General features: G+C 52.9%; 1 protein-coding gene across 6 annotated transcripts in view; it reads right to left on the bottom strand.

Moving 5' to 3' along the window:
* Positions 1 to 26843, bottom strand: part of NTM (neurotrimin) — a 921398-nt gene that overhangs the window by 605513 nt on the left and 289042 nt on the right. The gene's annotated exons all lie outside the window — the stretch shown is intronic.

The raw sequence follows: 26843 nt of genomic DNA, 5'->3' as shown, positions 1-26843 counted from the left end.
CCAAAACTTTTTACCTTTTTGAGCAGAGAACTGTTCCAGGTGCCTTTTACAGTCTTTCAGGGAATCGAAATTTTTTCCATTAAGAGAATTTTGTAAAGACCCAAATAAATGGAAACATGAAAGTACAATACGGCGGATGAATCTGAACTTCCCAGCCAAGCCGTAACAGTTTTTGCCTGGTCATCAAAGAAACATGCGGTTGGGCTTCCCTGGTGGCGCAGTGGTTGGGAGTCCGCCTGCCGATGCAGGGGACACGGGTTCGTGCCCCGGTCCGGGAGGATCCCACGTGCCGCGGAGCGGCTGGGCCCGTGAGCCGTGGCCGCTGAGCCTGCGCGTCCGGGGCCTGTGCTCCACAATGGGAGAGGCCACAACAGTGAGAGGCCTGCGTACAAGAAAAAAAAAAAAAAAAAGAAACATGTGGTCTTGCTTTATCCTGATGGAAGATCATGTGTATTCTGTTAACTAATTCCGGAAGCTTTCCGTTGAGGGCTGCTTTCAGTTGGTCTAACTGTTCCAACAAGTTAGTACTTGCTGGAATTAATTGTTTGGTTTTCTGTAAGGAGCTCATAATAGAGGACTCCCTTCCAATCCCACCAACATCACCTTCTTTGGATGAAGACCGGCCTTTGCTGTGGTTGGTGGTGGTTCATTTCACTTGCCCCACGATCTCTTCCGTTCCACATTGTTGTACAGTATCCACTTTTCATCACCCGTCACAATTGGTTTTAAAAACGGAACGTTTTCATTACGTTTCAGTAGAGAATCGCATGCGGAAATAGGGTCAAGAAGGGTTTTTTTCCGCTTAACTTAAGTGGAAACCGAACATCAAAGCGATTCACATCACCAAGCTGGTGCAAATGATTTTCAACGCTCGATTTGCATATTTTGAGTATGTCGGCTCTCTCCCGCGTGGTATAACACTGATCGTTCTCAATTACTGTCTCGATTTGATCGCTATCAACTTCAACTGGTCTACCCGACCGCGGAGCACCATCCAGCGAGAAATCTCCAGCACGAAACTTCGCAAACCACTTTTGACACGTTCCATCAGTCACAGCACCTTCTCCATACACTGCGCAAATCTTTTTTTGTGTTTCAGTTGCGTTTTTACCTTTCTTGAAATAATGAAGCATAATATGATGAAAATGTTGCTTTTTTCTTCCATCTTCAACATTAAAATGGCTACACTAAAATTCACCAATTTGGGTAAGTTTTTTTTTTTTTAATGCACGCTGATATGACAGCTGTCACATACAATCTAACAAAATTGTTTCGAAGTTAAAGACAACTAAGTGCTACGAGAGCCATCCTACAGAAAAAAACGGAACGAATCTTTTGGCCAACTCAGTAATTTTAATGTTGCCAAATTCATCAGTCTTTCTGCCCTTCTTATGCCATTGCTTTGAGACACAGATAGACCTGTAAACTTATTTATATTTACTTCTAGTTTTAATGGTGTTGTATTTTACTTTCTTCTCTGTAATCTGTAATGTATTCTGGAGTTGGACTCCATATAGATTTCTCACTATGAGAAAAATCTACATCACTTATGGAACATCCCTTTCTTTCCTAACTTATTTCTGAAATTGTCATATTCATATCTCCAAATCTTATATTTCATAAAAGTATTTCTAGGCAATCGATTCTGTTACATAGACCCATCTATTGATTCCTATGCCAGAAGCCCACAGTTTATGTCACTGTAGTTTGTGGAATGACTTAAAATAGGCAGGGCTCTTCCTCCCACCCTCCAGTTGGTTTCTCTCTGGGGGTTTTCTTGGCTAAAGCTAAAAGTGAACACTATCCTCCCCTGACAGCCATTCCAACAAAACCAAACAAAACCAAACAAAACTATTAGCACTTTGCTTAGAATTGCCTTAAAACTATAAAGTCACTTGGGAAAAACTGACATCTTAATAGCCTTCAATCTTCTTGTCACAAATATAGTTTCTCTCTCTCTCTCTCTCCCTCTCTCTCTCTCTGTCTCTCTCTCTTTGATTTGCTGTTGTTGATTCTGTCCTATTACACATCTGTCCAGGCTCTGAAAGCTCTTCCCTTACTCTGGAATCAGAGAACTTGGGTTCTAACCCCAGACCCTCCACCTGCTTACTGTGTGACCTTGGACAGAATATTTGATCTTTCTAAATCTATAACTTAATCCATAAGATGGAGGTAAAGCAGTAACTACTGGTGAGATGGTCTTAAAGATTAAACAGGAAAATTATGTTGAAAGCCCTTTGTCTAGAACTAAAAATCACCCACTAAATATTGACTTTCAAAAATCAGCACGTCTTCACCTTACGGTCGAAACTAACACAGGGTTGTAGAACAACTATACTCCAATAAGAAATAAATGAATAAAATAGATAACCAATAAGGGCCTACTGTACAGCACAGGGAACAAGGCTCAATATTCTGTAATAACCTAAATGGGAAAAGAATTTGAAAAAGAATAGATACATGTTTATGTATAACTGAATCACTCGGCTGTACACCTGACACTAACACAACACTGTGAATCAACTCTACTCCAATATAAAATAAAAAGTTTAAAAAAAAAAATCAGCACGTCTTTATCGTTCCCATCTTTGCTTTTTATAAAGAGAAGGAGTGAAGGTCACTGGAGGAGCAGAGATCAGAGCTCTGATGTCAGGACTCTGCTTCTTGAGGTCAGCTTTTCTGAGGTTTGAGTTGGGCAGTGGGTGAAAAGATGAAGCCAGGGCTGAGGAAGAAGGTTCGGGGCGATTTATGAGCATTAAGGGGAGGCCACAGGGAGCATGTGGAAAAGAGAGCTGGGTCCCCCCCACTGGGGCCACTGCATAGGTGGGCGCCCCGGGAAGTCCCACAGGGCCCCGGCTCAGAAGGGCTCTGAGTTTGGTTTCATGCTCTGCTAATGCCATCCTGAAATGCTTAATAGTTTTTGAACAAGTGTCCTGCATCTTCATTTTTCACTGGGACCACTGCTTCCATGGTGGGCCCGGCCTTCCAGCTGATGGGGTAAGGATGGCCCTGTGTCCCTCTAGGCCCTTTTACCCCCAAACCCCACTGACACACCATTAAATTAGGAAATGAAAAGGCGCTCAGCAGTGCACTTGTGAAGCAGGAGGAAGAGCTGGAGCTTATGCTGTTTCAGAAATGTGAGTATTGGACAGCAGTGCACAGTCAAAACATAGGTCGTGATTTACAAACTAACTGGATACTCAGCTCTCTAAAAAAAGAGAGGATAAAATGCAAGAGAGATGGGAGTGTCAGGCACAATTCTTGCCCAGGATTCTAAACCCCGTAGTTAATGACAAAGCTGACAAATCTGCTGATTCGCTCTCTCTCTCCTTCCCATTCCAGATGCTTCTCTGGCAACTAATTATTTTCTTCTTAGACGCGGATGGGGTGAGTAACTGCCATGAATGGGGGAGAAGAGGAATAATATTTATTGTGTGACTATTATATGCCAGGCATTTTGCCGGGGACTTTACACCCAGTTTCTCCTTTATTCCTCACAATGGCCATGTGGGTGGGTCGTACCATCTCCATGTTACAGATAAAGAAGCTGTGGGCCCAGTGAATCAACCAACGTGGGCCAAGACACACAGATGGTAAAGGGCAAAAAAGGATGTAATCCCAGGTCTGCTGGTCTGCTGTCACTATTTGCCTTGTTCTTTTTAGTGAAACGGAGACAGATGAAGACACACTTCATTATTATATTCCAAGCACCATACTAAATGCTTTCCATGTTTTAACTCCCTTAATTCTCACAGTGAAACTGGGGCTCAGAGAGTTTAAGTAACTTCTATAAGGACTTGCAGTTGTGAAGTGGCAGAATCGGATTCAAACCTAAACCGTCTGGCTCCAAAGACAAAGCTTTAGCCGTGAACTGATGCTGCCTCTCCTAAGAAAAACTGGGACAGCAGAGCAAATTTGGTGACTGGATATGGCAAAGGTCAAGGAAGATTTCCAGGTTTCATGGTTGAGCACCCAGTGGGAAGATGGGGTCATTTAATGAAATGTGAACCGTATAAGGATGAGGTGCAGGTTTTAGGGGAGTGATTGTGACATCATTTGTGGGCATGCTGAGTTTGAGGTGTCTGCAAGGCATCCAGGAGGATGATCTACAATGATGGCACCTTCCTTAAAGGGTTGCTGCAGAGTGAATGAGTCAGTTCATGAAAAGTGCTCAGAATGGTGCCTGGCTACAGAAGTGTTTGTTATTATTATGGCCCGGTAAACAACTGGGTCATTGTGGAGCTGAGAAGATTATTATGACCCAGTAAGCAACTGGGTCAAATGGAACTAAGAAGAGATGCAAAATCAGGAATTCGGAACTTGTAGATGGCAACTGAAGTCATGGGAGAAAAGGAGAAAGGATGGAATGAGAAGATCTCCTTAGGACAAGCATCTTGAGAGATACACAAATTGCCTTTGAGAAACTGGATAAAGGCTGGCCATTAGAAAGCCATTTCTGAAGTTTCAACAAAAGAGAAATCTTTCTTTATATTTGCAATAAAGCATTGAGTCTCTGACCAAGGAAGACCATTCCTTGACTGGTAACCAACAGAGTCAGAAGTAACAAATGAAATCAGATTAAACCAAACTCCTAGAGAAAAGGGACCACAGCTAACCTGGCTGCTCGGTTTAGCCCCCAAACAGAATGATCACGAGTTTGCATACACTGATAACTTTCCAGTCCCTAAATCAGCTTCCAACCCACACGTGATACCCAAGCTTCTATACGGTGAAGAGTCCCAGGACTTCAGAGCTGTGGTCCAGCTCAAGACACTGAACATGTGTGTGCCCGCCCGCACGCACACACGCACACACACACACACGGCACACATGCACACACGTGTCCGGTACTTTCTGGTTGCTGCTTTGACTGGTGATGCTGGGTGATCCCTCCTGGTCCCTAGGGCTCATTACGGGCTTCCTGCAGAAAGACTTTTGTGCTTCAGCTGGCTTTGATCACCTCCCTAGTTCCCTCCTCTTGCCTCTATTTTAGCAATTACCCACTTTATTGGAACTTTCTACTCTTCTGTCTTCTGTATTAGACTATATCAGCTTATATCTGAGATAGTTTTATTCATAGACCCAGGACCTCCCTATCATAGGTGCTCAAAGACTCTCATTTAAAAAATTTATTCCTGGAAAGTGCACTTTTAATTTCCGCGTCTTCTCTATAGTCCAGCCCAGTTTTGTTCCTAAATTAGACTTAGAGACTATGTGAGAGTATCGGGGACCTGGGCCCCTCTTTGTCCAACATGGGAGTGTTTTGGTGGGCGTGCGGACAGTCAACTTTGTCGAGGTAAAATTTACGCGGGTGTTAAGCATACCAGCCAATGAATTTTAACAACCGCATATGCTTGTGTCACCACCACCATAATCCAGATGAAGGTCATTTTCATCTCTTGTATGTTTCTACCCATCATCCCAAGAAGCAGCCTGCAAGATGGACGCTTAATGCATAGAATAGATGGGGAAGAGTCGACCTCGGGTTTGACGGAGGGAATGAATGACTGCAGATCAGAACGACTGCCATTCTGTAGGAGGTGAAATACATGGTTTGGTTCAAAGAAAAGGTGAAAAAAAAATACCACAGGTGGAAAGCATCCTGGCAAAGTCAGGAAAGCAGGAAGTTGAATCTAGGGTAGTTTAGAGCAGAGGTTTTGGGTCAGGAGGAAGCAACGCAGGTGATGAGACAGGAATTGTTTGGGGGCAGAAATGCTGGTTTCCACACAAGTGGGGAAGGTTGGAGGCGTCTCATGACCTCGCTGGCATCTGCCCTCGCCTGGGGAGGGTAAGGTCACTTGTGGGCACTGGACTCTTACCAGCTGTAGGACACACAAGGCAGCACGGGGAGCCGAGAGCTTTCTCCTGAGACGTGAAGTCACTCGGCTGCTTCTTCAACTCAGAGGGCTGCTGTTCCTGGCCGCTTCCTACTCTTTCCTGCCTCATCAGACCCGGCAGACCCCAGGCAGGGACGACTCCCCATCCCACCCTTTCTGACTCGCCCTATCTGGCTTTCAAAGCCCAGTCTTTTTTTTTTTTTTTTTTTTTTTTTTTTGCGGTACGCGGGCCTCTCACTGCTGTGGCCTCTCCCGTTGTGGAGCGCAGGCTCCGGACATGCAGGCTCAGCGGCCACGGCTCACGGGCCCAGCCGCTCCGCGGCACGTGGGATCCTCCCGGATCGGGGCACGAACCTGCGTCCCCTGCATCGGCAGGCGGATTCTCAACCACTGCGCCACCAGGGAAGCCCCAAAGCCCAGTCTTCTTGATGAACGAAGAGAGAGAAACCTTTGGGCTAAAAGATAACAGAAGGAACCTCTGTTTCTCTGTTCCTTTTAATTTTTAACCATCATTCTCTATAGAAATAGAAATATAATTTCAAAGCATAATCCAGAGACTAATTAATTTCAGCAGATAGATTTTTGTTTTCCAAATGACTCACATTAAGGGAGGGAGTCCACATCACCTTTAAGCCTCTCATTTAGAGACGTTCTATCTGTATTTATAAATCTCTCTGGGTTTGTAAGAAACACCCTTCATGGAAGACAAAATTTAACAGCCAACCTCTTATAACAATTTTGTGATCAGTCGATACAATCCTTTCGGTATCTTCCCTAGTACCAAGGTTGGTTAGAAAGATTAGCCGTAATACAGAGACACCTGAAAGAGGTGAGCAAGCCCACCGTTACGCAGAGGGTGCCATAAACATTCTCCCTGATTTCCCTCCACAGGTAAGATTTTGACTACAGTATAAGAAATGAGTAGAACTTCATCAAAGGAAGACTCTTTAGCAGGGAAATCTGGCTCTGGGCTGAGGGTCTGGTTCTGACTCTGCTGTGAACTATGAGAACCTGGGAAAGTCATTTCCCTTTATGAACCTGATTCTTTTCCCTCTGCTATGAAACTACTACCTACATCTTTAGGATGTATTTTTGTTCCTCCAATGGGGAGTGCTTGTTCTTTAAAGAAAATTCCAATTTTATCATCCCCATGGAAAATGGGGATAATTATAGCATCTGCCTCATAAAAGGGCTCAACAAATGTTAGCCATGATAGGCTGCTGCTAAGGATGATGATGATGGTGGTGGGAAAATAAAGGAATTCTCCAAGACTAACACTAAAGACAGCTTAAAACAGAGTGGCCGGGGCATGAACTGGTGCTTCAGTTGCCTGGGGCCGGGGGCGGGAGAGTCAACTTGTGGCGACATAAGCCAAGGGGCCACGACCTCACAGGAACTTGGAGAGTGAGGCCATGACTGGAGGACATTTCCACAGGAGGATGGAGCCCTTGAGAGCCTCCAAGTGTTGGATTAGGAAGAGGTCCCCAAATTAGCACGAGGACAGCAAGGGACCTTGTCTGTCCTGACCTGGCTCTGGACGGAGCAGCTGTGTCTCCCCAGGGAATTTGTAACTGCAGGGAGTTTGTGTTGTGAGGGGTTCGGGGGTCCAATTTATGCTGCCTGTGCTGATTCACTCCCGCCGTCCCCAAACACAGAGGCAAACACAGAGGGAGAGACATGCTCTCATCCCAGGCCACACACTTGCCTGCTGAGGATGTACTCCTGATCCCAAACACACGAGGACATAGCCACATCCTCTGAGGCCCCTGTGAGCTTCAGTAATCAAAAGACTAAACCGAGGCTGGAATCGTCCAGCTTGAAAATCACGAATCAAACACATATGAAATGAAGACATAAAAAAAGTAGAGCCTTAAAGAGCTGTTGGAAGTAAAAATTGAAGTCATGAAAATTTTAAAATCTCAATGAATGGTTAAGCATTATCTGAGAAGATAAAATTACCAAAGTGGAAGATAAACCTGGAAGTCATCCAGATACATAGAAATGAAAAATATGAAATAGCAGTGAACAGTGAGAGGACCCAACACATGCCTCACAGAAGCTTCAGAAAGAGAGAGCTGAGAAATAATATTTGAAGAGACAATGGAAGATTAATAATTCTCCAAAATTACTAAAGGACCTAAGTATTGAAAGTAATCAGCCAATATGTCAAACAATCCAAAGTGAAGTACTCTGGACTAGGCTGCAGTGGCCACCCCAGCACAACTATCAGAACGGACACCATGCCAGCAGGGACAGCACCAGACCCCGGGGACGTCCAGGACTCTGCGAAGTACAGTCTGCACAGCTCTGGACTGACGCATCCACATCTGCAAGCTCATCCTGAAATTTCACTGACCGTGATCTCTGTGTGTACCACACGCAGGCCCGTCCTGTCCTGCATCCTCATCCTGAAATGCAATCTGGGAAATTAACAAGCACGGAGCGGTCTGACAGCTCAGGGGCCGGTCTCTGTGCCCCCAGTGGGCTCCCTGCGGGTCCCGCTGCCCCTCTGGCGGGGAGCAGGCTGTCTCCGCTGCCTTCCTCCACACACTCAAGCCTAGTCCACCAACACTTCAGGTTCCTGTTTTCAGTGCCAGGGGCAAGGTGACATTCCTTAAGATTTATCATCATTGTTTTTCATCACCTGAGGAATGTGAGTCCTCTGAAAGCCTCTGCACCAGGTGGATTCTCTAAGTTAACTCTGACTTCGCATAGATTTATCGGTGAGGTTTGTGGTTTGCCCTGTGTGTGTGCACGCGGGTGCATGTTTCAGACACAAAGGCGAAGGAAGAGAGAAAACCAACATTTATTTAGCTTTAATCTATGCCATCCCTGGACTAATTGCTAACAATATACACTGATCCTTTGCGTCCACAGGGCAGGTACGGAGAGTAGCACTCTGCTCATTTATCACACGAGGACAACGAGGCTCAGAGGAGTTAAGGGACAGGAAGGGTCACACGTAGCAGCTACGCAGCTACGCTGTCTAGTTCTGTAGAAAAGAAAAGGAGACCAGCGAGATAGAGAGAGAGCCACATGCTGCAGGGAACCAAGAATGCACGAGTAAATGGAAACACGGCGGTGTGTGTGGTCTGATGCAGGCTTGTGGAGATAGCGGGTCCATCTAACTGGGAGTGATGTTCTCTAAAGGGCCCACGGAGGAAGTGAGTCACCGTGCTGGCCCAACCCCTTAACCCAGGACACGTGGAGACTCCGTCCAGAGCCGCTGAGGCTGTGTGCTCAGTGCCGTGTCCTGGGCTTGCTTCCCACTCTCCTTCCTCTCTGCCTGTGATCTCTCCTGGCAGGCCCTGGACCGTGTCACCCTCGCCCCAGTCCGCACAGTGACAGGGCCCACCCGCCAAGGTCTCGATCGGCGATTCTGCCGAGGAAACATGTCCGCTCCCTCTGAGGACAATAATAGCTCTTTTGGTCACAAATGGAATTAGCCTGCTCTCTCCTTGGCCTTGGATTGTCACAGGTGTACTGTGTCAGCCGCACTTTCTGTTGGGAAACTACTACTGACAGGTTAAACAGGTGTGTCCCTTTCCGGGCCACAAATTCAGCCTTCCTCGCGAACCTCAGCCCCACCTGGCCCAGGGGGCTCGTGGACCCCAGCGGGCGCCCGCTGGCTGGGCTGGCTCGGGACAGGAGCCTCCCTGAGCCTCAGTTTCCCCATTTAAAAACCGGATGTAATCCTTCCCATGCGGTTGCCTCGAAGATCAAGTGGGAAGCGTCCCCGTAAGCGTCTCAGTTACAAACAGTGCCTGACATCTGGGGCTCTCCATTCCAATCTGCTGCACTGTCCCCTCCCTGGCCCTCAGGAAGCAGATCAGCTTCTCTGAGACACTCACAATCCGCAGATTTGCCACTTACAACATAGAAACACACCCTGTTTCAAAGGACAAAGGAGATTGAGAGGATTCGGAGTGAAATGGCAGGAGGGGCTTGAGCCTTGAGTCCACAGCGACTGCCTCATTTCCAGGCAGATCAGGTAACTCGTCTGAATTGCATTTGTGAAGCGTTAACCTGCACCTCTAAGGGTTACCCCGACGCTTCAAGGAGACAGCACGTGTGAAAGTACACTGGACACGTGAACTCATCCTCCCGGAAGCCTCCGGGCAAACCCCTCCCATCTCCAGCACCGCCCTGGGGGAGCTGATAGACCGGACAGGTAATGCAATAAGCATCAAACCGGGCGTCTGGACCACAGGCGTCCCGGCTTCTTATACAAGCCCGCTGTGCATCTTGTCAGTGGAGCACAGAGATATTTTCAGATTGAATCCTTGGCCTGACCGTACCCCAGAACAATTTAAGGTGAAAACGGCCTGGATATCACATCAGCGCTCCCCCAACTGAGAGCTCTCTGCCCACCCTCCCTGTGGCTGCACCTGGACCGAGCGGCACTGTCTGCATCTAGGCCCTCCCGCCACTGCCCTCTGGTGGCTGCAGCTTGTAATGCCATGGCTCTTCTGGATCCCTTGCGGGGCGGGCTTCCCTTCCAGCCGCAGGCCCTGCCAGGCTGCCTACTCTGGGGGCAGCCCCTGAGTGCCGACAGCTGCACTAGGGTGTGGTGTAAGATTTGCTCTCTCGCCCCTCCCCAAGGCAGGCAGCTTCTGGATCTCTGTATTGTCAGCCTAGCTGATCTTTTCTCTCCATCCTTGTCCCATCCAGTTCTGAGTGATCTTCTAAGCTAACCTTACTCCTTGCGGACAGGACTGCGGTGCCTCGTTTAAAAGCCTTTGATGATGGGCTTCCCTGGTGGCGCAGTGGTTGAGAGTCCGCCTGCCGATGCAGGGGACGCGGGTTCGTGCCCCTGTCCGGGAAGATCCCACGTGCCGCGGAGCGGCTGGGCCCGTGAGCCACGGCCGCTGAGCCTGCACGTCCGGAGCCTGTGCTCCGCAACGGGAGAGGCCACAACGGTGAGAGGCCCGCGTACTGCAAAAAAAAAAAAAAAGCCTTTGATGTCTGCTGGTGGGAATGTAAAATGATACAGCCACTATGGTGAACAGTGTGGAGATTCCTTAAGAAACTAAAAATAGAACTACCATATGACCCAGCAATCCCACTACTGGGCCTGTACCCTGAGAAAACCATAATTCAAAAAGAGTCATGTACCAAAATGTTCATTGCAGCTCTATTTACAATAGCCAGGACATGGAAGCAACCTAAGTGTCCATCGACAGATGAATAGATAAAGAAGATGTGGCACATATATACAATGGAATATTACTCAGCCATAAAAAGGAATGAAACTGAGTTATTTGTAGTGAGGTGGATGGACACAGAGACTCATATAGAGTGAAGTAAGTCAGAAAGAAAAAAACAAATACCGTATGCTAACACATATGTATGGAATCTAAAAAAAAAATAGAAAAAGAAAAGATCAGAAGAAGCTCTGGGCAGGACAGGAATAAAGACGCAGACGTAGAGCATGGACTTGAGGACAGGGGGAGGGGGAAGGGTAAGCTGGGACGAAGTGAGAGAGTGGCATGGACATGTACACACTACCAAATGCAAACTAGATAGCTAGTGGGAAGCAGCCGCACAGCACAGGGAGATCAGCTCGGTGCTCTGTGACCACCTAGAGGGCTGGGATAGGGAGGGTGGGAGGGAGGGAGACGCAAGAGGGAGGAGATATGGGGATATATGTATACATATAGCTGATTCACTTTGTTATAAAGCAGAAACTAACACACCATTGTAAAGCAATTACACTCCAATAAAGATGTTAAAAAAACAAAAAGCCTTTGATGGTCTTCAGTGCCCTCTAGCGAAGCTCAGGATATCCTCAGCATCAAATGAACATGCTCCTTCTGCATTATCTCCCCGTTTGCGTGTCTAGCCCCAGATGTGGCAGTGGGGCACCCTTCAGGGGTACCTTGGGCCCTGTGCTTCTCCCAGAGACCCCTGATCCCTGTCCTGCCCAGATGTGTTAGTGAATGCAATTCCCACTGGAATGCCCTATCCTGCCCCCAACTTCAACAGGCCGATCCCTACAAAACCCAACTCGAATGTCACTTTCTCAATCAGGACCTTCGCTAGCAATCCCCCCCCCCCCCCTCCAAGGGGAAGTACACACCTAAGCATCCTGTTCTCAGCTCCTCCGGGACAGGACTCCCACCAGATTCTGTGTTCCCAGACCCAGGAGCTACCATCTCTGCTTTCATTTAAAAAACCTCCACATCCCCAGGACATATACAGCATCTGGCACATAGAACTCGCTCAGTAAATGTTGAATGAGCGGCCCTATGTAGCTCGGGAACCAGAAGGATGGCAGATGCTGCAAGGGTAGAAAATAATCTCTGTTACTTCCATTTGCATAATAATAGAATGGTAGTTATGGAACATTTGTTATCTGCAAGGCTGTGTTAAGTGCTTTAAATTCACTTTCTCATTAAGCAGGCGCAGTGAAGCTTCCCCCTTATACTATCTCATTTAATCTTTACAGCAACCCTGGCTGGTGGAGGACAGCCAGCATCAGATCTATTATGGATGAAAAGGCAAAGCTGGGAGAGGTTGATGGTCAAGCACCCAAGGGTAACGGCAGAGCCAGGGCTTTCGCCTATAGGTGTGCGGCCTCTCTCTCTGTGACACGAGTCTGCTAGAGCCTCTGTTATCACTTTGCCACTCCTTCCTGAAAGAGGCAGGCCCCAGGAGGCAAAGCCAAACACAGAAATGTGCTTTGCCTGCAGACCCAGGCTGTAAAAGCAATCACAGCTTCTCTCTTGCCTCCAGTTCCTAATCAATTATGTAGGAAATGACAATGAGGCAGAGGAGAGAGAGACTCAGACTGACTGCAGTTGATTGAAAAGATTCCCGAGGCTTTGTTTCTGCAGCTACGCTGCCCGGCTGGGGACACCGGGGCAAAGAGACGTAGGGCTTGGTGCATGACACGGAGACAAAGGAAAAATGACGAACCAAGTGAATTAGTGAAGGTGAAACAAACGGTGCTCCGCAGCAGATGGGGCTGATGCTGGGTAATTTTCTCCTGTCACCTCCCCTCCGGTAACAGATAATCCTGCAGCTGCTGGAGTTCCAGGGAAGGCAGGTTCACAGCCTCGGTCCCCTTCCTGTTTGGAAGCTGTGCCCACCCCCATCCCTTAACCTGTCTCGATGACAAAAATCTTAAGAGCCCAAACTTTTTGCAAGACGTATAGTGGCGATTTGACTCAGTCCTGGCTGAGGCTGTGATCCGTCAGGCTGTCACGGTGGCGACAGGCAGATTTGTAAATGCCCTGGCTCCAGTGTCAGGTTGAAGGTGACATTTTTCAGCTGGAGATTTTTTTTTTTTCCCATCCCTCACAGAGACGGAACAGCTCAGAACTAGAAAGCAGCCCCTGAACAAGCCTCTATCCCACTTACGCCACCCTGGCCGGGGCTGCTGACCTTTGGCTCCGAGACTGTCGCTCCCTTCCTCTGGGTCACCTCTGCCCCGTACCAGAACACTTAAAACACAGTGATTCCTGTAAAGCCAAGCCCCAGACCCACGCCCCCTCCCAAACCCAGTCCCGGGCCTGGCCTGATTTCACCTTACAATGACTTGTCTTGGCTGGCAGTAGCTCTGCCATTACCATTATAAATACTTACATAGATTAATTAACCACAGTATGAAAACCCAGAACCCCAGCTAGGTTCATTAATGACCTGCCAGGCTATTTCTTGGCCGAAGCATCGAAAACTAACCCAGAATATTCATGACATTCTTCCCTTTGATTTCTTCCTGGAATCGGGAAACCTTAATCCTGGTTCTGTTTGAACCCTTTCTTTCCCTACGATTTTATTCTCAGTGTCTCTACCCCTGAAGGAGCCTCATGAGGTGGGGTGACCAGGTTTCCTGCCCAGTTCTCCTGCACTTACCCGACTTCCTTTATGAAGTTTGGGAAGACACTTTCTGCCCTGATACTACGTCGGCGCTCGGGCAAGGGCTCCATTGTCGCTGTTTCTTGGCCCGGATGCCAAAATGGAATCTTTCTCTCTCTCTCTCTCTCTCTCTCCCCTCCCTGCTTCCTTCTCTCCCTCCTTCTCTTCTCGTTTCTACCTCCCCCTTCCCTCCCCCCCCCCCCGCCACTTCTCTCTCATTCTCTGTCTCTCTCCCCCTCTCCTGTTTCTCTCCTTTCTTTAAAGAGGAGCCCGCCTGGTCTCAGCACCCCCCAGAGGTCTCCGCGGGGAAGGTGGCTCTCGCATCACCTCCAGGAGGGGTCCGGGTAAACCTGGGGAAGGTGCCGGGGGGCCAGCGGGGAGGGAAGAGGCTGTGGATGTAAGTGCGGAAGTCTGAGCCTGTGGTTCCCACCCCTCGCTTTGTCCTCCTCCCTCCCCTCCTGAGCCTCCCGTCTCCTTGGCTGCTGTTCCCACCCCACCCGCAGGGCCACCCACAGGTGCTCCAGCCAGAGCACCTTTCTTTCTTGACCGGGTGACGTGGCCATAGCCCCGCCGCCATCCTTTTATCACTTTCAGTATCTGACATGATCACTGAGCATCTTATCTTCAGTTTCCTCACTTGAAAAGAAAAGTTAATGGTATCTACCTTGTACCATAGTGTGTGTGTGTGTGTGTGTGTGTGTGTGTGCGTGTGTGTATGTGCATATATCGAGCAATGAGTGAGGCTGCATATGACAAACTCCTAACAAACAGTAAAAGCTCAGTGGACGTTGGTTCTCCCCGCCGCTAGCCTCCAGCAGCTTGTTACTCTCCGCCAAGTTAACGCTGAAAATACGAATGCTTAACGGGCTCCACCCAGTGGAGGGACCTGAGCTCAGCAAGGTCACGGCTGAGGATCCTGAGCCTCTGGACTGGGGTCATCATACTGTCCCCCCTTTGGGCGTTTACATTAAGGGAGAGGAAGAAACAAACAAGGACGAAGGCTGGGGACAGGCTCTCAGGGAAAGTGAGGCCGAGGGAACCTATCCGAGGCCGGCGCCCACAAAGTTCCCCGGATGGAGTGCGGGAAGAGGAGGGAGGAGAGGGAGGGGCAGGGCCGGTTCACGCGCGCCCCCCACTCCGGCACTGACGGCTCAGCTCGGCCAGGCTGGGCCCCAGGGTTCCCGCCAGGTGACCTCCTGGTGGGCCCGGCGGCAGGCGCGGGGCAGCCACAGAAGATGCTGCTGAGGCAGTGCCACCGATGCGGGCAGGAGAGGTTTGAACAGGAGGCAAGAAGAAAAGCCACCCGCAGAGGCCGAGCAAACCACATGCCCCCTCCTTGGCCCCGGGCCCCTGCGCAGAGGGGCTGTCGCTGGTGAACTGGAGTGTGTAAAGGTTGAAGATGAGGGAAGGTGCTCCCTCCCGCACTGAGGGGAGAAGAGGCAGCGCTGCGTCCAGAGCATCCCCGGGCAGGGCCCTGCCGCTGGTACCCAAATCCTCCGGAGCAGCTGCTGGAGGAGACGCGGGGCCCGTGCGGGGACGGGACGGACCCCTCAGCTGCGCTCCAGCCCTGCACCGCCTCCTACAAAAAGTGAAAGGCCGTCTGCTGGGTCCTCAGCCCCTCCCCTCCCCGGGGCACATCTGAGTGTGTCCCCCGCCAAGAGCTCTCTCATCCCTGACTAGGCTCATCAGAGGCAGGCGCTGTATCCCCTTTGCCCTTCCTATCAAGATTCCACATGCGCCCTGGCTCTCAGGAGGCATTTTCCATCTCCCTTCCCTCTGTCCCCTCCTCCCTCGTGGCCTGCTCCCCTCGCAGCAGTGGCCAGTGAGGGAAGGTGAGGTACATGCCCTGTCCCTCTGGCTCTGCCAAAGGAGCGAAGTGGCCAGTTAGCCAGACAATTGCATAATGGGTGTTGGAACGGGGTATCCATGCGGCCCCCGAGTTTGGAGTACCGGGGTCTCGCCTGGGCCCCGGCAGGCTGGGGGAGGCCCCTGCCGACGACAGCCCATCTGTGTGTGTGGTGGGGGGGGTGGACAGCCAGGGCTCCCCTTGCATCCAATAGAGGCGACACTACGAGGACATCGGGGGGGTGGACTCAGGCAGACCCCCGAGGCAGGGGTCTGTTCTGCACCCAACTCGCCTCCTCGTTTTTAAGGGTCTTAGTCTCTCCCCTGCCCTTAGGCCAGGTTTACCTTCGCTGGGAGAAGAGTTCCTCAATGTAAAATCCCTGTGATTTTTGCTTTCTGTGCTAACTGATCTTTTATCGGCAGGAGGGGGCAGTCATCACACCCCTATCAGGTGGTTCATTTAGTAGATACTTGTTCTCACTTTTGCATTCGTTTGTGAACTATGTTCTTCCAAATCGTCTGGCGTCTGGGCCTCAAGTCTGTCCCTCTGCTTTGCTGGGACATCCCATCCTCAGCTGTGGCGGTGAGGCAGCCCCGTGTTCCGCGCCCCCGTCACTCACCCTACCCTACAGCCCAGGCCTGGTCTGGCCTGTCCACTCTTCCCAGACTCCAAGGAGGAGCCCTGCCATTTTGTTCCCGGAGGCTTGGACCGAGGTCCCGGTGAGCACCCCCCAACCCCGGGCCTTGCTCACGTCCTCTCCCGCCTTCTCACTGCCCGAGCCTTTCTCTCTTTAACCCTAGGCCCTCACGGTTCTGATAATGCGGGTAAGGACCTGGCTCTGTATCTCAGCATGAGACCCTTGTGGGCGTTGTGTGGTTTTTAACGGTGTGGATGTGTCCATTGTGCAGGCAGAACACGTGTTCTCTCGCGTGTTTCCGACCCTGGGGCTCTGAGAGCACGTGCTCTCAGGCTGCACCTCTGTGCCCGCCCCGGGCCAGCGTCCTGCTCGGCTGGTCCGAGCCTGCTTTGTGTCCGGCTGACCCTGGACAGCTGTGTGTGCCCTGCCCATCTCCTCAGGTACGGGGTGCAGGCTCTAACTGCTGCTCTGGGAGAAGGCCCCCGTCTCTGGGATTTGGGCAGCTTTGTTGGTATTTCTGATGAAACGTTGGTGCATGTGTGAACTGGGCCAGCGTGTGTGGGGAAGATCTCACTGGGTGGGGCCGTGTGTCGTTTGGTCCTTTCATTCTTTTTTTTGCAGTATGCGGGCCTCTCACTGTTGTGGCCTCTCCCGCCGCGGAGCACAGGCTCCGGACGCGCAGGCTCAGCGGCCATGGCTCACGGGCCCAGCCGCTCCGCGGCACGTGGGATTTTCCCGGACCGGGGCACGAACCCGTGTCCCCTGCATCGGCAGGCGGACTCTCAACCACTGCGCCACCAGGGAAGCCTGGTCCTTTCATTCTTAATCCGGATCCAGGCGTCTCCTTGCCGGGTCCACGTGTTCCTGATCCCAGCTCTACAGACGGATGGGCTTGGTGACAGCGTGTGTCAGGGTGACCCCACGTGGCCTCGAGTCCTGAGTGCGCGGCGAGCTTCCCTCCCCACGGGCTTCGGCAGCTTGGGTCCCGGCCTGCGAGACCACAGGGGTGACGGCCCCTGACCATCACCGCCACGCAGCAGCACAGGCCTGCACTGCAGAGTGTCACGCTGTGCAGACCGGGGAGCCCTCGCCTCTGTCCCAGGTAACAGGCACACGCCCAATAGCGGTGCTCCTTACTCTTCAAGCACAACAGCCCCTCTGCCCTGCTAAGTCCTTCTAGAGGGCTGGCAGGTGCGATCGCGGGAGGGGTGGTCTGGGGCGCCTGCGGGAGGACAGGAGGGAAGCCTCGGTCTGGCCCACGGAGGAGCCCACCCTGGGGGAGGGGGAGCGGGAGCAGGGAGGGAGATGGACGGGCTGAGGCCGGAATTCAGGGCCCCCCTTGGGGTGCTCTCTCTGTCTGCCCTGGGTGCACCCGCATCTCTACTGCACGCACATTTCATCCGCCACCGGGGCGCGGGGAAGCACCAGGCTGGTATGTCTTTACTTCCCAACATCTAAAGGGCGCACGAGGACGATGCTGTCCTGTCAGGAGAGCCTCCCCAGCCTGCCAGGCCCCGTGGGTGATCCCAGCGCTTTTCTGCCAGTGCAACAGCTCAGCCTAGCGGTCAGGAGGAGCAGGGGCTGGATGCGAGACCGGAGACAAGCCACAACTTCCCCAGGCCCCACTTTCTCATCTACAGAATGGGGTGATGACAGCACCCATTCCTGAGGGTCATCATGAGAATGGGATTCAAGGATGAACACAGGGGAGGCTTTTAGCACCCTGCCCACACAGCACCGGTACCCAACCTGCGGCAGGTATACTTAGCAGTCCTGCTGCGTGCTGTCTCCTGTGATACAAAATGGAATAGCATCAGGTGCTGTAACAGTAACAATAGTACCACCTCCTCGGAGGCAGAGGAACACTGCAGGAAGGCAGAAATGACAGTTAAGTACCTGGGAAAAGAGGAACATGGTTTCTAAAGAGGGGGGAACGCTTTCTGAATCAGGCTTCCCAAAATGCATGCAGGTGGACCCATGACCTTCCCAGAGGCAGACAGAAAGCAGAAGAGGAACTGACGTCTCCTGATGCTGAGGCCTCCATCCCCTCCTTGCACAAGGACACCCCAATCTCACCCCTCCTTATGGACTTCACCTCAGAAAGAACCAGTGCTTTCGGGGAATGGGGCTAAAAGCAGCATTTGGGGGAAACTGAATTCCACAAGATGAATGTTATTAAGTCTGGCCTAGGGACTGAGCCAGCCTTTGAATTAAGGTCTGAAAGTTCAAGAGTTATTGTCCGGGCCTGGGACTCCAAGGGCATACATTCACCTCCACCTGCTCCTTCACCCCTTCCTTCCTTCTCCTGTCCTCCCAGCCCCTCCTGGGTGATCCTGTCAGGAGCTCCTGGGTTCCCGAGGGTGGGGTCACACTGGGGAGGTGGAGGCAGGTCAGGACCACCACCCCACACCCCCCGACCTGCCTGCCTCTGTCCTGGCTCTCCCTGGCTCCCCGCACAGACCCACAGGTGGTGGCAGAGGTCCCAGGAGAAAGAGCAATCCTGCCCCGGGGCTTCCTTCCTTCCTTGGCCCCCAAGGGCCTGTGGGCATTTCCCTTAACAAACATCCAACTCGTTTGCTAGCGTTTGCTCTTCCTGAAGAGTACGCCCATGGAAAATTAAAACTAACTGAACACGCTTTTTAAAAAACCAACTAAAATAAATCTTGCAGTCTCGCGAGCGGTCTAGAAGTCCTAAGGCAGCACCTCTAAGGTGTGCTGGGGTCCGTGGGCCTCTGGGATTGGGTGAGACCATCTCAGAGGGTGACTGGACGTCTGTCCTTTGGTCTGTGAGACTGAGGGCTGCATTGTCCAATCCCACATGGTGTCACATGGCGCGAGGGCGGGAGCAAGGATTTGGTGCTCAGAGCGCAGGGAGGGGCTGGGGTCTTCCACACAGCATCACTCCTCCCCACAGGAAGCAGTGCCAGGCTCAACTCAACATGAACTGCTGTCAGCATCACTGCCAGGCACTGGGGATGCAAGGTGGATAATCCAGGCTCTGTCCCTGCCGGGAGCCCCCAGGGGAGCGGGGTGTGGCTGAGGGCGTGCCCTTGGGATGCCTGGGTGACGCGTGCCCCAAGGGAAGCAGATGGAGGTGCGGGAGTGGGAGACCAGTCCGGCCTTTGGGACTCACCTCACAGACTTCTCTCAAAGAAAAGGATGCATTCAATCACACTTGGTTGTGATCTGAAAGGATTTTTCGGGCGCTTTAAAAATCATCATGCACGTGCTGCTATCTGATCTCGTGATGTGTGCTCCCCGACCTCCTCCAACCGTACCTGTGTGGTTGGCTTTGCAAACCATTGTTTGGACACAGAGCCAGGGGCGCGGGGAGTTAGAGAGCAGGGCGGGCTGCCCTCCCTCCGCGGAGCCCTCAGAGAAGCGCCCCACGCCCAAGTTTAAGGTTTCAGGGGTCCGCGAGCCGGGAGCGCAGGCGCGCCCTCCGGTGGCCGTCCCTGGAGCTGCAGGCGCGCCCCGCCCCCGGCCTCCGCAGGCTCCCGGATCCAGATGTGCGAACCGGCGTGCCTTGCCGCACCCCGTGGGGTTTAGCCCGCCGTAATGTCAGCGCAATCATAGACCCGGGGAGGCCATTACACCACTGTTTTCATCCAGAGCAGGGCTATTCCATCAACTGCTCCAGAGGCCTGCTTGGTAAATGAGTTTTCTTTGAAAAAGACATTCACTTGATTGCCTTGCTAGAGCTCATTCCGGCACCAGGGGACGTGTCTGGGGCGCAGGGCTCGCGGGGGCTGGGGACCACCCGAGGGGCAGCAGCAGCGGAGGCCAGGAATTGTCAGTTCACAGCCCTCCTGATGCCCGACTCGGCGCAGTTCCCCTCCTGTGACCCTTTGTCCCTCTCTCCCTGGCGACAAGAGGTGGAGTCGTTTTGCTCCCTGGGGAGAACGGTCCTACACCCACTGGCCCCATGCGCCACCCTCACCGCAGTGCCTGGCACGGTCTTTGCGGGAGCCGGGGGGAGCATCAACTCAGGGAACTGCGGTTGCCGGGTTCTGTCCTCACCCCAGGAGACAGGGTACACAGATCGGTGGGATTCCAGGCCGGAAGCCCAGGGAGGCCCCCTCACCCTGGGACCAGCCTGGTGATGGGGCCTGGAAGCCCCAGGCCGCAGCAGAAGGCAAGCTCTCGCCCTCGTGCCGCCCTCATCAGGGTCACTGAGTGATTGAGTAGGCTGGACCCTGCCGGGGACCCAAGCTGAAAGGGGCAGACACCCCACATCCACACAACTGGGGCGGAGACCACCCCGGGAGACGCTGTGCTCCTGGCAGCTGCGATTCGTCCTTGTTCACTACCGGCCGTATAACATGTGTTTCACACTTGATGCAGCGGCACTGTTACTTTCCCAGCAACATTGGTTAGCTCAATTGTCTGTTACCTGACAGCTAGCAAGCCGGCAAGCAAGCGGCCGGAGGCGAGGGGTAATTAATGAAGCAAGGGCACTTTGAGACTGGGCCCCGCCCGCCCCGAGTGGGACTCCGGGTCCAGGGTCCCTGCTGCCTCCAAATGCAGCCGCCCTTGGGCTGTCTGTCCTGGCCTTGGAGGGCACAGCCTGCGGGCCTGGCTCCAGGGCCCCCTCAGCCCCTGGACAAGGGCGTTTAGCTCGGGCTGCTTCACTGAGGTGCGCCCCGGCAGGTCACGACACGTCTGGGGTGTAATGGTCTCTAATCAGCATTTCCCACAGATGGAACATTCCCTAACCCCCAGCCTACAGCTAAGTGGTTCTCAGAAAAGCACAGAAATTATATTCTACCTTTGAAAACATCAAAGGAAATTAGCCTATTCCCATGGGGGTCTCTGGGCCAGCCTCGCTGTGGCACCCAGGGAGGGCCCAGCCTTTAGAGGTGCAGAGAGGGCGTCTCTGAATCAGATAATCCCTGACAGCAAAGTGAGCCGGTGCCCAGCCCTGTCCTGCTCTCAGCCCCTCCCAGGCAGCTGTGTGGCCCCCTTCCCTGTGGCTCTCTCTCCTGGGCCCTGCTGGCTTAACGCTTTACCTGTGCTGCCCTCCCAACCCCCCACCATCTCCTTTGGGAAGATAAGTCCTGGGAGCAGGGCCAAGTCTAGACTCTGCAAACATTCAGTGCCAAGTGCAGCACTGCTTACGCAGTGTAAGGTCAACTCGGAGTCACAGAAGTCCCTCGGTTACTGTGACTAGATTCCTCAAATTTACTTTCTAAGCCTTTTGCCAACATCCCAGACACTGTGGATGGAGATACGGCAATGTCTCTGTGCATTTGGAACTTTAATTCCAGGAGAGAGAGACTGACGCGATGGATAAACAAGTACATTCCTAACGTGCCAGGTGCTAGAAACAGCTAAGAGAAGTGATAAGCTGCGTTGTGGAGATGGGGAGGCGTTTCTAATAAGGTGTCATTGATGAGACGGCCAAGGTCCCGGGCTCGGAGTGTGTTTGGTGTCTTCGAGGACCAGCTGGGAGATCAGTGAGCGACTAGAGGACAAGGCTGAGATCCGAGGCACGTCATCCAAAGGCAAGAGAACAGAGTTACAGTTTGGCTGGGTCCGAACCTGCCAGCCCAGCTCTCCCGTCAGACCCCACGTGTCTCCTCCAGAGGCTGGCCGAGCCCCCCAGCCTCGACGCGAATGTCCTGGGGACAGTGGGCATGACGGGCCTTGTTTGGCCGGGACGTCCCAGCCCCTCCCCAAGCCGGGGGATCTCGCCAGGTGACCCAGCTGTCCGGCTTCTGCTTCCTCGTCTCTAAAACGGGCATCTTAAATCCGTCCACACGGGGACGCTGTAAGAGTTAAGTGAAATGCCCGTGTATAAGGCACCAAAGGAAAGCCAACCCCTACCTTGTCATTTCTAGAGAGCTCTCTCTTAGCCTGAGCTTTCCACCTGGATGGGTCCGAGTTCTGGCCCCCGAGCAACACCAAGTCAGCCCCCGTCTGGTCTCTACCGAGGCTCCGCAGACACCAGCTTTCTTGCAGCCCTCCCTCCGGGAAGCTCAGCTACCCTCTGAGGGTCTTTCTGGAGTTTCCCCCCCTCCAGCTCCTCTTTCCACCTCCGTCCGTCCTCCCCTCCTTCAGCGGGGAACGCTGAGTCCCAGAGGGATGTTATCTCTCTCAGGGCGTCACCTGGGCTGGGATTCAAACCGCAGCCTCCAGACACCTACCGCCCTGGTCTCTAGGCATGTGGGATGGTGGGACAAGGAGGGCCCACAGAGGGGCGAGGGAGGGGAGGCAGGAGGCAGGTGCAAGAGGCCTGAGTGTGGAGGCCCCAGAGCCCCAACCTGGGCTAAGCCCGGCTGTCCAACTTCAAACCCAGAGCTAAACAAACAGCGTCAAGAAAGCCAGGGCTCTGGCCAGAGGACAGGACACTAGCCAGGGCCGAGCCCGGGAGTGGAGGCTGTGCCCACCCCTGCCTCCCCATCAGCACCCTGTAAGCTGCAGCCCAGGGCGGGTGAGGGCGTGAGAAGGAGGGTGCTGTGAAGCGCTCAGAGGCTGTTGAGAGGCTTTCCACGCAGGGACCCAAATCCGTGCTGCATTTGCCCTGGAGGCACAGGGAGAACCACCTTCCCACAGTTTGTAGGGGGTGAGTGGGGTCAGGCTACCGTCCTGTGATCCAAGATGTCACCGGTCACCCATGCAGGGTGAGCCTCGTGGACCACTCTGGAAGGGTGGGTGGAGCCAGAAGGAGCTGCCATCCTCGTGTCAGTTTGCGTGAACACATCCATCACCCCTTCCCTCCCTCTGCGCCCGGCGCTGGGGTCAGTGCGCTCACGGGCTCACTTCATCCCCACAACCAAGTCCAGGGGTGAATATCCCCGTTTTGCTGATGGGAAAAAATGAAGCTGGGCAAGATGAAGTTAAACTCCACCAGCAAGTCACAGAGTCGCAGTTAGAACCCAATTCTGTTGGACTTCAGGGCAAGAGAGAATTTGTTCATTCGTGAGAACCTCCTCTTTCCACGGCCTGCCCTTCCTCAGTGACCCTTCTAAGCCCCTCAGCCTCCCAGGGAACCCTTTCCTTACAAGCGACACGCCAGCACAGTCGAGAAGATCAGAGGAGTAGTCAGCCTGGGAACCATCGGGCCTGTGACATGTGACGTGGGGCATCCAGAGGTTCCCGCCCACAGGACCTTCCTGAACCATCCAGCTGCCTGCTCTGTGGCATCTCTCCCTCTCTGACCCCCAGCCGTGAACATGGTCTGCGCCTTGGAGGTGGGTGTGTCTCCCCGGGAGCCCAGCCCCTTTCACAGCGGCGATGCTGATTGGCTGAGTCACGCAGGTTTGCTGCTGACGCGTCTGGAGCGCATTTCTGCAGGGATCACAGAGGTCTGGGGGCCAGCCTGCCATACAGAACCGCGTTCTCAGACCTCCGACACCCTCACCCCTTTCACCTCTGGTCTTTGCATCGACCTCGTCAGACTCTGGAACCAATCGTATGGCTTCATGGCTTCCCAGGAGGGGCTGTCCCCTGGGGCTCAGGCCGGGCTCCTTCCGCCTCCTCCCTGTGCATCCTGCACGGCAGCCCGCACACGGACTCATCTGCGGAAGCGCCTCGTGTAACACACGCACCCTCGGACCCTTTCCTGTCTTACGTCAGAGGAGCAAAGACGAGGGGGTGAAGTCAGGGAAGCGATGCTTGGCTGGTGGGGCATTGATTAGGAATAAAGCGTGCAGACCTGCAGGCTGGGCCGGGCTCAGTAGGAAAGTTCAGTTATAATGACAAAGGAGAGACATGCAGATGACTGAGTGGTTATTTACACCAGCAGAGCTTCTGGAAGGCTCTACGGGCCAGTATCCGTGTACGTTTCTGTGTGTGTGTGTGTGTGTGTGTGTGTGTGTGTGTGTGTGTGCGCACGTGTATGTGTGCGTATGTGTGGTGGAGAGAGGGGAAGAGGGGAAGCTGCTGTCCTGACTCTAACACTCACGTGCCTTTCAATCGGGTTCTAGGTCACAGGCAGGCCTGGCTGGCAGGTAACGTGCGCATGAGCTGTGAGCACAGAGATGTCCTCACACACAGTGCGCGGGTGCTGGATCCGCCCCTCTCTGGGCCACCGGGAGCCAGGAAGGACCCAAACCCCAAGAGGAGGTGAGTGCCGAACCAGAAGATGACACTCCTGATGCGGGAGGGAGCCAGTTTCAGACACAGCTGTTAGAACGGGACTGAACTGGGGTAACTTTCACTTGTAGATACTCAGTGGACTGGAGCAAAGATGCACCCAGCGTGGAGTGAGAAAAAGGACCGTCCCCTGCGTAGGGGCCTCCAGAAGCTGGTGGCGGGGTCCTCCCTCCTTGCCTGGTGATGCTGAGGGCCTGCAGCATCCCGAGCCGCCACCAGGGGGCGCAGCCCTCCAGACCGAGACTGAGAACAGGGGGTCCTGCTCTTGCTCTGCAGCTGTGTTCAAACTGGGGGTCCAGAGACGGACTGAGAAGGAGAGAAGGGACCACAGGCAGCCTCAGCTCCCTGCACGCCTGGCCTCTAAGGAAGCAAGAGCACACAGAGGACTTGAGGACACGGGGAGGGAAGGGTAAGCTGGGACGAAGTGAGAGAGTGGCACGGACATATACACACTACCAAACGTAAAATAGATAGCTAGTGGGAAGCAGCCGCATAGCACAGGGAGATCAGCTCGGTGCTTTGTGACCACCTAGAGGGGTGGGATAGGGAGGGTGGGAGGGAGACGCAAGAGGAAAGAGATATGGGAACATATGTATATGTATAACTGATTCACTTTGTTGTAAAGCAGAAACTAACACACCATTGTAAAGCAATTATACTACAATAACGATGTTTTTTTTTTTTAAAAAAAAGAGCATACAGAGGAAGGAACTGGGACCTGGTCCTCCATGAGACCTGCAGTATGTCCCCAGAGGTGGCGCTCAAAGTGCCTTTTACTGCAGTGGCGATTTTATGGCCACAGATTCTTAGATTAGTTCCTCACAACAACCTTTGAGACAGGTATCACCCCATTTCTGGGTGAGAAAACAGGCTGGCCAGACATATGGCAGGCCAGCAATAATGCACCCTTCTCTTAGTAGCTGACAAAGGACTTGAAATCAGAAACCTGTAGATGGAGTCAGAATTCAGCCCAGTGGCCCTCGCGGCCTGTGAGGGGTCTCAGCCATGGTGCAAACATTGAGGCCGGTAAGAGGGGCCACCTAGCATGGAGGTTTGCCTTCAGCCCTAGGGTCTGGGCCCTGGATGTGGTCTTCCCAGAGATGTCACCTGAGATCGGGTGGGTGAGCTTGACCTCTGAGTTCATTGACCTGGATCCTCCAGCTGTAGTGTCCAAGGAGGGGAAACACACACACACATGCAGACACACACACGTGCACAAATGCACACAAGCATTCATGTCGTTAGGTACTCCCCCAAAAGCCCAAGTCTGGTATCTTCTCAGGTTCATTCCGATGAAACCCAAAATGCCAATTTCATGAGTAGGCATGACCCAAGGGAGGGCAGGCCCAGTGATGCGATGGCTGGGGCAGCGGCATGAACCTGAGAAGCATGGGGTCAAGGCCCTCCCGGAACGTCTTCATCTGGGTTCACATCCAGGAGGGATTTACTGAAGCTGACAAAATCTGCCACTGAATATTGCTATAAAATACACTTCACCCAGAGAATCCTAAACCTGTAGATTCACCTTCCATGACTTTGTTAGAAGGAAGGACTTAGTCACAAGCCAGCACCAGCCTTTCCATTTCAGCCTCACATCCCATGTCCCTCCTGTCGTGTTACTCACTGGTTCTCATGTGCTTGCCTGTGTCGGGGGGCCGGTCACAGAATTCACAGATTTCTGGGTCTCACCTCTAGAGTTTTAAAGTCAGTACCTTTGTACTGGGGCCCAAGATTTTGCATTTCCAGGAAGTTTCAGGAGATACTGATGCTGTAACATTTTTCTATTTCTTACTACCTTATTAGAGGAAACTCACTGCCCCAGAAGCTGTCAGAAGAAAATGGGAGAAACTGGACCCAGAGAACAAAAGAGATAGCGGACAGCATACTCAGAAGTATGACATCAGCTCCTGGATGGCCAAACACCAGCTCCCTCTGTCTGTGCCCATGGCAGGCATTACTAATCAATCACGGCCTTCCTTCTTGTTGAGCCAGACTTGGCTTCAGAATCCTTCTCCACCTACCGGTCCAGAAACCCGCTAAAACTGACTGGAAACAGCAGGCAAGATGACAAGCCTGCACTGTATTTGACCGAAAGACCGGACCAGACTATTCCAGACACCCTCCCCATCACTCAGTCCTTCTCTGTTGTTTAATACTCCCCGCTGACTTTGAGCACGAGGGCCATCTGGACCGGAGAACAAAAGCGGAGACGGAGGAATAGCGGCGGGGGGTGGGGGGGGAGCATGACCTAATGTGAGAGGGACAGACCGGAGGACGGGAAGGGACCGCGTGGCCAGTCATAGAGCCGACCAACAGGCCCTCGGGGGACCCAGGCCCGAGGGGCGCAGAGCACACAGGAGGGGGCCGGGGACAGTGGCTGCATTCCTAGAGCACTTTCTGCAGAAATGGACTATTTCCCCTTTTGAAAGGGATTATGTGCCAGGCTAGCCGCAGTGATTATGACAAAAGGGAGGCCGGAGGACGCTTGCCTGAAGTAGCGAGGCATTTGCGCAGGTGGTCCTGGGGCCCTGGAAATGTATTCACGCCCTCTGTGCCAGCGGTGCAG

This window comes from Kogia breviceps, chromosome 7 (genome assembly GCF_026419965.1).
Source record: "Kogia breviceps isolate mKogBre1 chromosome 7, mKogBre1 haplotype 1, whole genome shotgun sequence".
NCBI lineage: Eukaryota > Metazoa > Chordata > Mammalia > Artiodactyla > Physeteridae > Kogia > Kogia breviceps.
This window is presented reverse-complemented; position numbering and strand designations above follow the sequence as displayed.